The sequence below is a fragment of the Salmo trutta genome, chromosome 30 (assembly GCF_901001165.1).
Source record: "Salmo trutta chromosome 30, fSalTru1.1, whole genome shotgun sequence".
NCBI classification, from domain to species: Eukaryota; Metazoa; Chordata; class Actinopteri; order Salmoniformes; family Salmonidae; genus Salmo; species Salmo trutta.
In genome coordinates this window covers 20,045,501-20,060,492 of record NC_042986.1, presented here as the reverse complement: position 1 = coordinate 20,060,492, position 14,992 = coordinate 20,045,501, and positions in this window count along the sequence as shown.

The following is a 14,992-nucleotide window of genomic DNA, read 5'->3' as shown; positions in this document are numbered from 1 at the left end:
ATTACCTCAATTACCTTGACTAACCGATGCCCCCGCACATTGACTCTGTACCGGTAACCCCTGTATATAGCCTCACTATTGTTATTTTACTGCTGCTCTTTAATTATTTGTTACTTTTATTTCTTACATTTTTTGGGGTATTTTCTTCAAACTGCATTGTTGGTTAAGGGCTTGTAAGTAAGCATTTCACTGTAAGGTCTACACCTGTTATATTCAGCACATGTGACGAATCAAAATGTATTTTATTTGATAGGTTGTACAGTAATATGGCAGTAATATTTTTTTCTGGATTGGCTTCCCCGGTGATTTACCTACGCACCGCTACTGTATTTCAGTCAGGCATTCCAACCTGTCTCTTTTGCAGCAGAGCGGAAGAGGCAAAGCGAGAGGTTTCACTCTCCAATATCTGTCCAAAATATGCCCAATACATTGCTATGGGCTTATTTTGGACATAAGCTTTTCGCCTGTGGGACAACGACTCCCATTGTTAGGGTGGAGACATGAGCATCTCGTCATTATATACAGCTCTCTGTTTGCAGTCACATTGCTCTTTTGACAATATATAAATCATAAGGATGTGGTACTGGTGATGTTAAACACTTCTCCAATCGTTGTTGAGATCTGATATTCTGCGCAGTGCAAGGCGATATGTCATATCATCAACCAATCACATTTGTAAAATCCGTTCAGTTTCAATTCCAGCTAAACTTGGTGAGGACAGTTAGAAAAGAGCTACAAAAGTAAATACATAGCCCTATTAGACTGAAAATATATATAAGGTGATTAAACTGAAAAGATACAAGGTGATTTTGTCAAACTTGTACCGCTCTCCATGCTCATTAGTTTCTCATTTAACATATGTTCTGCTACTTCACTAAATCTGTTTTTCAAAGTCTCCCTTCCTTACTGCTTTATATTCCCTGAGAGCAACCAGAAATGTTTCCTTGACAAGTATTCCCAGATTTTCCTAAAACAGACACACAATTGGTCTCGTTTCTGCATGACCACATTTGCGTGAGGCAAAATAACATTAATGTACGCTACACTGTCCAGTAAATGTCCCGCAAAATCATCCGTTTGTCCCTCAATTGGGTATTTTAAATGTGGTCACCTTCGTCACATTGTAATGTGATAAGGAGAAGCAGGAGAATCTGATATGATACTGAAGCCAATGATGAACTCTAGCAAGGTTACAAGAAGAAAACACTCTGAAAGAGAGAGGGAACAAATGCATTGTTTGATTGTGTGAAGTGAGAAGTTAACCACTGAATTTGAAAGGGAAGGGTGGCAGATGATCAAAGCGTGTGACTGCAGTGGGAACACGCTACGAATCACACTCCATTAACTTCTGCATCGGAGCCAAGGCAAGAAATACGAATGTCATCAAGCTGAACTGTGTGTCACTGAGCCCACATAATGCGACTTGTGGCAGTTAATGAAAATGTATTGTCAATTTGTGAGGAATTAATCATCGCTCTAATGACAAATGCAGTGAAGTGAGATTACGGGAGCTAACAAGCTATCTGTGGTGAAATGGTGTGTCAGTGACAGAAGCAGGCATACTGTATAGTGAAACAATATGCAGGCCACATCCTCAGTATGGTTCATTGTTGGTCACAGAAATGTAGATTGTCATACAGTAAATCTACATACATTATATATACAAAAGTATGTGGATACCCCTTCAAATTAGTGGATTCAGCTATTTCAGCCACATCCGTTGCTGCCATGTGTATAAAATCGAGCACAAAGCCATACAGTCTCCACAGACAAACATTGGCAGTAGAATGGCCTTACTGAAGAGCTCAGTGACTTTCAACGTGTCACCGTCATAGGATGCCACCTTTCCAACAAGTCAGTTTGTCAACTTTCTGTCCAGCTAGAGCTGCACCAGTCAACTGTAAGTGCTGTTATTGTGAAGTGGAAACGTCTAAGAGCAACAAGGGCTCAGCTATGAAGTGGTAGGCCACACAAGCTCACAGAACGGGACCGCCAAGTACTGAAGCGCGTAGGGAGTAAAAATTGCCTGCAACACTCACTAACTAGTTCCAACTGCCTCTGGAAGCAATGCCAGCACAAGAACTGCTCATCGGGAGCTTCATGAAATGGGTTTCCATGGTCAAGCAGCCGCACACAAACCTAAGATCACCATGCGCAATGCCAAGCGTAGGCTGAAGTGGTGTAAATCTTGCTGCCATTGGACTCTGGAGCAGTGGAACGTGTTCTCTGGAGTGATGAATCACACTTCACCATTTGGCAGTTCGAAGGATGAATCTGGGTGTTGGTGGATGCCAGGAGAACGCTACTTGCCCAAATGCATAGTGCGACATTTTTACGTTTGGTGGAGGAAGAATAATGGTCTGGGGCTGTTTTTCATGGTTCGGGTAGGCCCCTCAGTTCCAGTGAAGGGAAATCTTAACGCTACAGCATACAATGACATTCTAGATGATTCTGTGCTTCCAACTTTGTGGCAACAGTTTGGGGAAGGCCCTTTCCTGTTTCAGCATGACAATGCCCGCGTGCACAAAGCGAGGTCCATACAGAAATTGTTTGTTGAGATCGGTGTGGAAGAATTTGACTGGCCTGCACAGAGCCCTGACCTCAACCCCATCGAACCCCTTTGGGATGAATTAGAACGCCGACTGTGAGCCAGGCCTAATCGCCCAACATCAGTGCCTGACCTCACTAATGCTCTTGTGGCTGAATTGAAGCAAGTCCTCGCAGCAATGTTCCAACATCTAGCGGAAAGCCTTCCCAGAAGAGTGGAGGTTGTTATAGCAGCAAAGGGGGGACCAACTCCATATTAATGCCCATGATTTTGGAATGAGATGTTAGACGAGCAGGTGTCCACATACTTTTGATCATGTAGTGTATCAAACCCTATGGACACTCTAAACTGAATTGTCTCCTACATTAACAACTTCCTCCACCATACAGGCTCAAAGGACAACTGAGTAGTGCTGTTACAGTGTATCAGACCAACATAGGCCAGTCTGTGTTTCAGAACCACAATCCAGTTCAACTACAAAGCAATGTCACAATGTTGAGCAGAAATAAGTCAGACAGTCAGAACTGGAGCCGCTCAAAACAAGGACAAGCCGCCACCACAACGAGGGCAAATCTCTCCATAGTTGGCTGTCCCATAGCTTAGGGCACTGCAAACATCTGTTGAACGTATTAAGATCTTAACTTAAGCCAATTACCAGCAAGGAACACTGCCCCCAGTCAATCAGTAGCTCGTCCCATTTGTTCATTTGCATAACTCGCACTGGCTGGTTGTTGACTGGTTGTTTGTTCCCTTCTTCCCCTGCAGGTGTATAGCCGCGTCTGGTCCAAGGACAGGGCCGAGGAGACTTTACAAAGCAACAGAAATGAGGACCTTGCAGTCTGACGCGCTTCATAAAAAATCAATGCGCCAGCACATGAGTGGGTTGTGTGGGGGTGTTTTTTGTGTTTGTTTGTTTGCTCATCTCCTCTCTCTGGCAGCTATTTAACATAGATATATTAAATTGCAGAAATGAGTTTCATCCCTGGCATTTTCATGTGCTGTGCATAGGTGGATGGACCTGAAAAAAATAGGCGATTACGTTGGATTGGTGGTTGTTCAGAAGCTTTCTAAATGGGCAACTGCCAGATCACTGGCTGGTGGCTAATGTATGTAAAAAATTCATAAAATTACATAATTTTCTTTGATACCAGAACACTCATATGTAACAGAAACATGCCACCCACCCAGCATTTTTAAACATTTGAAAAGGCTTTGGCAGGTAGTCAGAATGGGATAGATCTGTGACTGTAGAGTAGCGTGGCTGGAGATAGGGCACATGCTCCAGGTCTTGGCTGCATCCATGACATTAATGTGCTCTGTGAATCTAATAACGCCTCCACGCTTGTGTAATGAAAAATAAATCTAACGCTGTGCTCCGTAGCAGTCAAAGCCAAGGCCATAAGAAACAAGAATACAACCTATTTTGACACAACCTATTTGTATGTACAGACATTGAAGAGGACCCTCACTATAACCTATATTTTGATGACTCTCTCCTGACAGGTGTCTGTACCATTTAAAGATGTTACCAGAAGAAAATGCAAATATACACTTGCACCTGGAAAAGGTGTTACATTTCCAACTCAGTCTCTCCTTGTCTCCCAATTACCTGTGATCTGTACAATTCATCTGATTTGATTTATCAGGATCCCCAATAGCCGACGCCAGTGGCAACAGCTAGTCTTACTGGGGTCCGACATATAACAAAAAATACATTACAGAGAAGACTTTACAATTTACATATACCTGCTTTCCTCTCTATCACCACCACCCCAGCTGGACCCCTATTTTGGATTCCACAGGAATTCTACAGGCAGAATAGCTCTATGCTAGCCCACTGTTAAACACGGAACTTATTTTGTATGCTGTGTGAAGTACTTCATCAGACCAAACCTTGTCCAAGCAAATGTTTACTCTGTCTGGACATGAATCGAGGCGCCACACAAATATCCAGTGAAAGAGTAAGAGCAAACATGTGGAAGCAGCAATCCGCCTGTAGATTGCAGTTCTCATTGACAGTTAAATTGAATGAATATCAAAAGTTAGGCCTGTTATTCCAGCTAACATGTTAGGATGTAATCCAGTATTTATGACTAAGGATAGGGGTATAAGTCCCAGAGCTGCCTGGCTCATTTGCTACTCATGTAATGGGGATGTGGTGGGCTGTGCAAGTGCACCTGGGTGTGTAATGACGGCCCCATTCCCCCATGCTCAGCAGTGCAGCCTGGAAAACCATTGACATTTCTTTGTTTATACTAGAACGACGCAATGTCAAGCAGTGCACAACTTCCATCAGCTGTCTGTCAGCCATATAAAACTCAATTACACCCAGCGAAGTGAGCTGCTTATGCCTCCACCAAAAAAGTAATTTCACACCAATTAAAAGCTAGAACAACAGAATCTGTGATTCGGTATCATCGACTCCTTCAATCGTGCCTGCGACCCAGACAATGTGATACAATGAGTTTATGAACGTGAGAAGATGGATCCTGATCATTGTTCTGTGGTAATGGTTAGACTTGAGAAAAACTAACATTTGGGAATACATACTGTCTTTCTGAGACGAAAAGGAAACAAACATAATGAAAAGAGAGGGGGGGGAAAAACACACACTATTAAGGGAGAGGAGAAACAAACACAGAGCAGCTGTTGAAGAGGCTAGATAATTAAAGACACAGCACAATACCTGTGTCTACCTGATTGGTTTAGATGGCCAGTGTTAAACTGACAAATTATATTTAATGGAAATTGGGTTGTCAGTGTGGTTTGATGAATTAGAGAGAACAATTTGCACAGGTTACCAAATCACCTCATTGGTGCCCGTGCCAAAGGTAATTTTTTGACATGCATCCCATAACATTTTAACATGGAAATAGCTGTTCTATCATTCAGCCACCAGTAACAGCCAATGTGTGGTGTTCAATGTAGGCCCGATTATGCTAACCTCAGGCTATTGGCTATTTAGCTTATTCAAGCCTTTCTCAAAATGCAACACTGGCCCTTTAAAAAAACATTTAACTGATTCGCTTTTCAAAGATGTCTAGAAATGTATACGTTTTGTGCTCTTGTAGGAAGCAATCACCCCCCTATTGCTAACTACAAATTACCTTAAACTTGGCTAATAACTCTATCTAGCAAAGCTCTCACTTTGATTTACAAACAACCGCTCATTCTGTAAACACAGTCCAGTTAAAAGTAAATGGCACAGATCCATACAGTGGGGGAAAAAAGTATTTGATCCCCTGCTGATTTTGTACATTTGCCCACTGACAAAGAAAGGATCCGTCTATAATTTTAATGGTAGGTTTATTTGAACAGTGAGAGACAGAATAACAACAAAAATATCCAGAAAAACGCATGTCAAAAATGTTATAAATTGATTTGCATTTTAATGAGGGAAATAAGTATTTGACCCCCTCTCAATCAGAAAGATTTCTGGCTCCCAGGTGTCTTTTATACAGGTAACGAGCTGAGATTAGGAGCACACTCTTAAAGGGAGTGCTCCTAACCGCAGCTTGTTACCTGTAAAAGAGACACCTGTCCACAGAGGCAATCAATCAATCAGATTCCAAACTCTCCACCATTGCCAAGACCAAAGAGCTCTCCAAGGATGTCAGGGACAAGATTGTAGACCTACACAAGGCTGGAATGGGCTACAAGACCATCGCCAAGCAGCTTGGTGAGAAGGTGACAACATTTGGTGCGATTATTCGCAAATGGAAGAAACACTAAAGAACTGTCAATATCCCTCGGCCTGGGGCTCCATGCAAGATCTCACCTCGTGGAGTTGCAATGATCATGAGAATGGTGAGGAATCAGCCCAGAACTATACGGGAGGATCTTGTCAATGATCTCAAGGCAGCTGGGACCATAGTCACCAAGAAAACAATTGGTAACACACTACACCGTGAAGGACTGAAATCCTGCAGCGCCCGCAAGGTCCCCCTGCTCAAGAATACATATACATGCCCGTCTGAAGTTTGCCAATGAACATCTAAATGACTCAGAGGACAACTGGTGAAAGTGTTGTGGTCAGATGAGACCAAAATGGAGCTCTTTGGCATCAACTCAACTCGCAGTGTTTGGAGGAGGAGGAATGCTGCCTATGACCCCAAGAACACCATCTCCACCGTCAAACATGGAGGTGGAAACATTATGTTTTGGGGGTGTTTTTCTGCTAAGGGGACAGGACAACTTCACCGCATCAAAGGGACGATGGACGGGGCCATGTACCGTCAAATCTTGGGTGAGAACCTACTTCCCTCAGGGTCGTGGATGGGTATTCCAGCATGACAATGACCCAAAACACACGGCCAAGGCAACAAAGGAGTGGCTCAAGAAGAAGGACATTAAGGTCCTGGAGTGGCCTAGCCAGTCTCCAGACCTTAATCCCATAGAAAATCTGTGGAGGGAGCTGAAGGTTCGAGTTGCCAAACGTCAGCCTCGAAACCTTAATGACTTGGAGAAGATCTGCAAAGAGGAGTGGGACAAAATCCCTCCTGAGATGTGTGCAAACCTGGTGGCCAACTACAAGAAACGTCTGACCTCTGTGATTGCCAACAAGGGTTTTGCCACCAAGTACTAAGTCATGTTTTGCAGAGGGGTCAAATACTGATTTCCCTAATTAAAATGCAAATCATTTTATAACATTTTTGACATGCATTTTTCTGGATTCTTTTGTTGTCATTCTTTCTCTCACTGTTCAAATAAACCTACCATTAAAATTATAGACTGATCATTTCTTTGTAAGTGGGCAAACGTAAAAAATCAGCAGGGGATCAAATACTCCCCCCCCACTGTATATGGCAATGGTCTATTTGCATATAGACCTACTGCAGCTCTGATTGTTTATGCCACACCGGTCTGTGTAGAGTACGGGCTGAGTAATGCGTGTCAATGCAATAAAATCCTACTCCGATGTGTTCTGTCTACATAAAAATCTCTTCAAATGAAATACAATTTTATTGGTCACATACACATATTTAGTAGATGTTATTGCGGGTGTAGCGAAACGCTTGTGTTTCTAGCTCCAACAGGGCAGTGGTATCTAACACCTCACAACAATACACACAATATAAAACTAAAAGAATGGAATTAAGAAATATATAAATATTAGGATGAGCAATGTCTGAGTGGCATTGACTAGAATACAGTAGAATACAGTATATACATATGAAATTAGTAAAACAGTATGTAAACATTATTAAAGTGACCAGTGATTCCATGTCTATGTACATAGGGTAACAGCCTCTAAGGTGCAGGGTTGAGTAACTGGGTGGTAGCCAGCTAGTGATGGCTATTTAACAGTCTGATGGCCTTGAGATAGAAGGTGTTTTTCAGCTTTGATGCACCTGTACTGACCTCACCTTCTGGATAATTGCGGGGTGAACAGACTGTGGATCGGGTGATTGATGTCCTTGATGATCTTTTGCGGGCGGTGCAGTTGCCATACCAGGCGGTGATAGAGCCCGACAGGATGCTCTCAATTGTGCATCTGTAAAAGTTTGTGAGGGTCTTAGGGGCCAAGCCGAATTTCTTCAGCCTCCTGAAGTTCTTCATCACACTGTCTGTGTGGGTGGACCGTTTCAGATTGTCAGTGATGTGTACACAGAGGAACTTGAAGCTTTTCACCTTCTCCACTGAGGTCCTGTCGATGTGGATGGGGGCGTGCTCCCTCTGCTGTCTCCTGAAGTCCACGATCGGCTCCTTAGTTTTGTTGATGTTGAGGGAGAGGTTGCATAGTTTGTTATGTTTCGGTATGTTGCATTGAAAGTGGCTAATATTGTGTTGATTCGATCACAGGAAGGGGAAACATTGCTAGTGTTAACAGGGAAAACTCTAGAACAGCGCTCACCAACCCATGATCACTTTGAGTTAAAATGCAAGCCAAGATTTTTTTAACATGACTTTAAAAATGTAAGCCTATGCAACATAAACCAATTAAAAACAGTACTGGAGCAATGAAGTTGGTGCAGTAAGCTATAGGCCCAATACATTATCACTGCATATTGGCTTTGCTTGAATTGCCCTGCCAATGCATTGCTGTTCGGGATGAAAAAATATAATTACATTTCAAAATTTGAGGTAGGCTGTATGACCACACCAGTAATATATCCATTGTTGTATTATTTGTTAAGCACAGCTGAGTGAGCATACATTTCAATAATTAGCTTCTTTTTTTTTACTGGGTTGATGGGCAGATAGTGCCTGCATCTGACGGTCAGTCTCAGCAGAGCGAGAGAGCATAATCTTCCACTCTCTATGATCACTGAATGTGAAACAATGAAGAACTGGGCTCATTATTAATACCTGGAATGTACCTCAAACTATCTGGGTTGGCACTGTGTGTCTAGCAATGTACAGTAGCAGTTCTGAAGACTTCACTGGGTCAGAACATCTCTGTGTGCCCTACACCCTCCAAACACTCCAAACAGGATTCCAAAGGCATCCTTAACGATGTGAACATATTAAGTTACAAGAAAAAGTTCAGCATCTCATAACGAAACCATGCATAAAGGGCAATGAAGACTATCACAACAAGCCAATTAGAGTGATAAAGCACCTTATGCATGTATTCGCTCTGCAATCCATCAAAACAAACAAATGAACTCACAATGAACACACTTTTACGTGTGGTAAACACAATTCATACACTGGTGTGATTAATTAAAATTCCACACATTTCTGTACATTTCTGTATCATGGTCAGCAGTTCATTATAGATTGTTCATCAACTTCTGCAAACTACTTCTGTCACTCTGTAACAACCAATTTAAATCCCCAATTACTGCTGTATCACAATTTACGGCTGAACCTTGCCTCTCTGTATTACGTGTCAACTGATCTTGTAAGTTGAGGTATTTGAAAAGAGAATGCCATCTTCCTAATTAACGAAACAAGGGATTCAGGCTCCCAAGTACAGCAGCCGTCTCTGTTTGACGCTCCATGTTTCCTCAGAAGCAGGTAGCGCCGAATACGGTGGCTGTGAATTTGTAGCGGCTAATTAGCTTCACAAGGAGCTTATTAATGCAACGCCTTTATACCCCACACTGGGTGTCCTCTGTCCTGAGAGATTTCTCCCAGAAAGATACAGCAGACTGAGTCACGTTCTATTATACATTCTGTTTTATTGGCTGTGACAGCGAAGAACAGCCCAAAGACTGTTGTAACTTGACAAAAACTAATTTCGGAAACTGTCATATATCCGAGTTCCAGTGGCATCAGTCGAACAACAACGCAGGATATCATAAACTCGGGACCTTGTGCCCCACCTAATGCTGGGGCAATGAGGAAGATTGTGTAGACACTACCCTCTGCCGAGTCCCCAACAAAAGTATTTTCCGGGGGAAATGGAAAGAGCGCCTGTGACCCAACTTCCCCTTTTGGATGTTAACAGCACTGTCTTTGTTAACAAGGCGACACTCCATTTAACTCCTCCTCTACATTTACTGGATTGGTTGAACAGTGCAGAACACAGTTTTTTCCCTTCTCGTCAAGATCAGTATGTAGGGGATCTTGTTTCAGGCATTTATTTTACGCCTGCTACGTTAGGTTATGTACACACAGACACAAAGTTGTTGTCTACAATCTAAGCCTCGGTGTGTGAGCCTGTGTGGAATGTGGACTATTGACAAAGTTGTGTGGTTGAAGAAGATGAAGGAGGTATCCATTTGAATGCCCCGTGTCCCGTCTGTCCCATTGTGATTGGTATCAAATAATGTATCTTTCTGATGTGAAAAGGGAGACAAAATCATTGTGGAAAGAATGGGGGACGTCGATAAGCCCAGAGAATTATTATTGCACAGCGATATGAAACGTGGCAAGAGCAGAATATAAATGAAGCTTAATGCGTTTTCCACAAAGATTGGACACAGTCTTAACTGAAGAAGAAGGCGACAAGTTTCATTTTTTCTTGGAAATAGGCATTTTTCCATCGAGGACCTGTATTTTGTCCTCAACATTAGGCAGTCTGTTCACAAGTTTCTACATGAGCAGTTGCAAATGGGGAAAATCTGAAAATGTTTAAAAAAGGAAGAGATTGGGCAAAAATATATCAGGCATTTTAGATATCAATGGGTGTCTAGCCATTGAACCTCCTTTTAAGCCTCCCATATGTCAGCATCAAAGGCACACATTACTCACTACACTCACACACTAGGCTACTTTACTCTCAAAGATCATGTGGGTTCATTTTGAGGTTTGATAAAGGCTTGGTTGTGCCTTCATTATGGATGAATAAGCATACAGTATGTGCACATTTTGATATTGTATTCCTGTGTTGTCACGTGAGGCATTTTCTTGTCAGGAATTAATTAAACATCAAGCTGGGTCATGATGCTGCTTTTCATACACCCAGGATAACACTGCTATCTGCACCCAAGCATCTCCGCAAGGATCACACAGCATAACACTCGACTGCTGTTGCAGAAGTCTGCAGGAAGACAATTTAGTCTCTGCTTTGAGTGAATGTTATTTTCTTCTACTGTTTTCTTGTGTTTTACAAAAATTCCCAAAATCAACACATTCTTGGTAAAATAAAAACCTCAACTGACCTGTCGGAGGGCATCTAACATTGTCACTGACAGTGTTCGGTTCTCTCTTGGATGAAGCACTAGTTGGGAAAACAAAAATCTTCTAAGCAAAGTGGCTCCTGGAAAGTTTGTCTCATGCATTTTCCAATATGTAAGGGAGCTTGCCTCACTGTCTGCCACGGAAAGACACATGTACCACCACTTTTTTAGTTCCATTTCAGTAGAGTTCCTTATCTGAAATGTCTGGGACAGTGGCTCACTTAAAAAAGCACCCTAGAGTCTTCATGGCCTTCTTTAGCTGGCACTGGCACTGCTCCTGTTACAGCGATCTCTGATTCTTGAGAATGAGACATAGTCGCACCAGAGTCAGACTGGCATTGCTATACAATTGACTGCAGTTTTGAAACAGCTGCTGGACAGGTGGTATCCATGTTATTATCACCAATGAACAGGAGCCTCATCTCAGGGTTAAAGTTCAATACTTGTCATCTCAATAGTCCAGAAAGGTCTGTTGTAAATATTTGTAATCTTATTAGTCCAGAATGGTGTGTGCTATGGATTCAGAGGAGGCCTCACATCTCAAATCTCAGGTGTCAGATAAAGAGACAACGACACAAAGATTAATGTGGTCTACCTGTGGGGTCTGGTGACTGACCACCAGTACAGGCTCACAGTGCAGAAAGATGTCTATCATTTTACAAAGTAGGCTTATGAATGCATGGTGTATTTATTATTACTTTTATTATTACGTGTTTTACTTTTCTATTATTTCTCTATTTTTTTCTTTCTCTCTGAATGGGAAGGGCCCGTAAATAAACATTTTACTGTTAATCTACACCTGTTGTCGACAAAACATGTGACTAATGAAATTGAATTTGATATCAATTTGTAAGTCGCTCTGGATAAGAGCGTCTGCTAAATGACTTAAATGTAAATGTAAATGTTAAATGTATATGAGTCATTGTGTTGGAGTGAATTCAGACCTTACTGGACATTCTAGCAAAAATTGCCCCTCCCTACCTTCAGGCTATGCTCAAACCCTACACCCCAACCCGAGCCTCCTCAGGTCTCTTGGCCCTCCCACCCCTACAGGGGGGCAGCTCCCGCTCAGCCCAGTCCAAGCTCTTCTCTGTCCTGGCACCCCAATGGTAGAACCAGCTTCCCCCTGAAGCTAGGACAGCAGAGTCCCTGCCATCTTCCGAAAACATCTGAAACCCTACCTCTTCAAAGAGTATCTTAAATAATCATCCTGGTCACTTTGACCCCCCTCTACTGAAAGCTACATTATTGAGGAAAAATGCCTGTGATATGCGGTTGTCTCACCTAGCTATCTTGATGAATGCACTAACTGTAAGTCACTCTGGATAAGAGCGTCTGCTAAATGCCTAAAATATTAAATATAAACAATCAAGCAGTGATTTCCGACACCGCACACACACACAATTCCTTGCTTCCAATACATTCCAACTGATTCCAATACAACACATGTTGTTAACATAGGTGATTGATTATTGAACCAGCCAAATACCACCTGCGTACAGTAGAGAGAACATTTCCTGGTATTAACAAAGGTTTACCTCAAAGACAATGGGAAATAAGGGAGGAAAACAGGGGGAATTGTTGGGGGCTATTGGGACGGAGTAGCCTGAGTAATTGTGTGGTGTTGTTGGGCTAGAGGTGTGGGTGGTGTCATTGGGAGTGGAGATTCCACTCACCCCTTGGCCTATGTAGAATGGAACGATGGGCAATAAATCCAAGGACCTCTTGACATGATGAAATATGTCTGTATCACCTCGAGATCCATGAGCTCCATTTATTCTCTGCACCACAAGGTCATGATGGAGATGTATCTGTCAGACAGCTTTAGTCTTTTACTACTCAGTGGCTTGTGTCCCTCCCATTTGTGAACTAGACTAGAGAACACCCCAAACAGTAGTTGATGTGTGGATCATCCCGATTTCTCCCTCCCCATGGTTAAGGGGATCTACAGTGGGCACATGCATGCCCTCGGGCAAGAGTTCTGGTTAGAGTCTTTCCTAGTGTCTTAATAATAGGGGGTGGGAAAAGTATCACAAGCCAATACTAATACCAATACCAATATCAGGCCCGATACATATGCCGAGTCCAATTCTGATTACAATTCCAATACCCAATACCAATATCAAGTGAACCATTACAGAGAAAAAGTTGTCAACTGTCAAGGAAAGATTGTTTTGACTAGACCATATTGAGACCAACCACCCTATTCACAAATGCTTTGCTAGCTAATATCCATATACAGTTGAAGTACATACACTTTAGCCAAATACATTCAAACTCAGTTTTTCACAATTCCTGACATTTAAATCCTAGTAAGAATTCCCTGTTAGGATCACCACTTTATTTTAAGATTGTTAAATGTCAGAATAATAGTAGAGAGAATGATTTATTTCAGCTTTTATTTCTTTCATCACATTCCCAGTGGGTCAGAAGTTTACATACACTCAATTAGTATTTGGTAGCATTGCCTTTGAATTGTTTAACTTGGGTCAAATGTTTCGGGTAGCCTTCCACAAGCTTCCCACAATAAGTTATTGTGGGTGAATTTTGGCTCATTCCTCCTGACAGAGCTGGTGTAACTGAGTCAGGTTTGTAGGCCTCCTTGCTCGAACACGCTTTTTCAGTTCTGCCTCCCCAAATTTTCTATAGGATTAAGTTCAGGGCTTTGTGATGGCCACTCCAATACATTGACTTTGTTGTCCTTAAACCATTTTGCAACAACTTTGGAAGTATGCTTGGGGTCATTGTCCATTTGGAAGACGCATTTGCAACCAAGCTTTAACTTCCTGACTGATGTCTTGAGATGTTGCTTCAATATATCCACATCATTTTCCTGCCTCATGATGCCATCTATTTTGTGAAGTGCACCAGTCCCTCCTGCAGCAAAGCCCCCCACAACATGATGCTGCCAACCCCTGTGCTTCACAATTGTTCTTTGGCTTGCAAGCCTCCCCCTTTTTCCTCCAAACATAATGATGGTCATTATGGCCAAACAGTTCTAGTTTTGTTTCATCAGACCAGAGGACATTTCTCCAAAAATTACGATCTTTGTCCCCATGTGCAGTTGCAAACCGTAGTCTGGCTTTTTTATGCCGGTTTTGGAGCAGTGGCTTCTTCCTTGCTGAGCAGCCTTTCAGGTTATATCGATAAAGGACTCGTTTTACTGTGGACATAGATACTTTTGTACCTGTTTCCTCCAGCATCTTCACAAGGTCCTTTGCTGTTGTTCTGGGATTGATTTGCACTTTTCGCACCAAAGTACGTTCATCTCTAGGAGACAGAACGCGTCTCCTTCCTAAGCGGTATGACGGCTGCGTGGTCCCATGGTGTTTATACTTGCGTACTATTGTTTGTACAGATGAACGTGGCACCTTCAGGCATTTGGAAATTGCTCCCAAGGATGAACCAGACTTGTGGAGGTCTACAGTTTTTTTTCTGAGGTCTTGGCTGATTTCTTTTGATTTTCCCATGACGTCAAGCAAAGAGGCACTGAGTTTGAAGGTAGAAATACATCTACAGATACACCTCCAATTGACTCAAATGATGTCAATTAGCCTATCAGAAGCTTCTAAAGCCATGACATAATTTTGGGGAATTTTCCAAGCTGTTTAAAGGCACAGTCAACTTAGTGTACGTAAACTTCTGACCCACTGGAATTGTGATATGGTGAATTATAAGTGAAATAATCTGTCTGGAAACAATTATTGTAAAAATGACTTGTGTCATGCACAAAGTAGATGTCCTAACTGACTTGCCAAAACTATAGTTTGTTACCAAGAAATTTGTGGAGTGGTTGAAAAACGAGTTTTAATGACTCCAACCTAAGTGTATGTAAACGTCCGACTTCAACTGTAGACAGGTGTGTGCCTTTCCA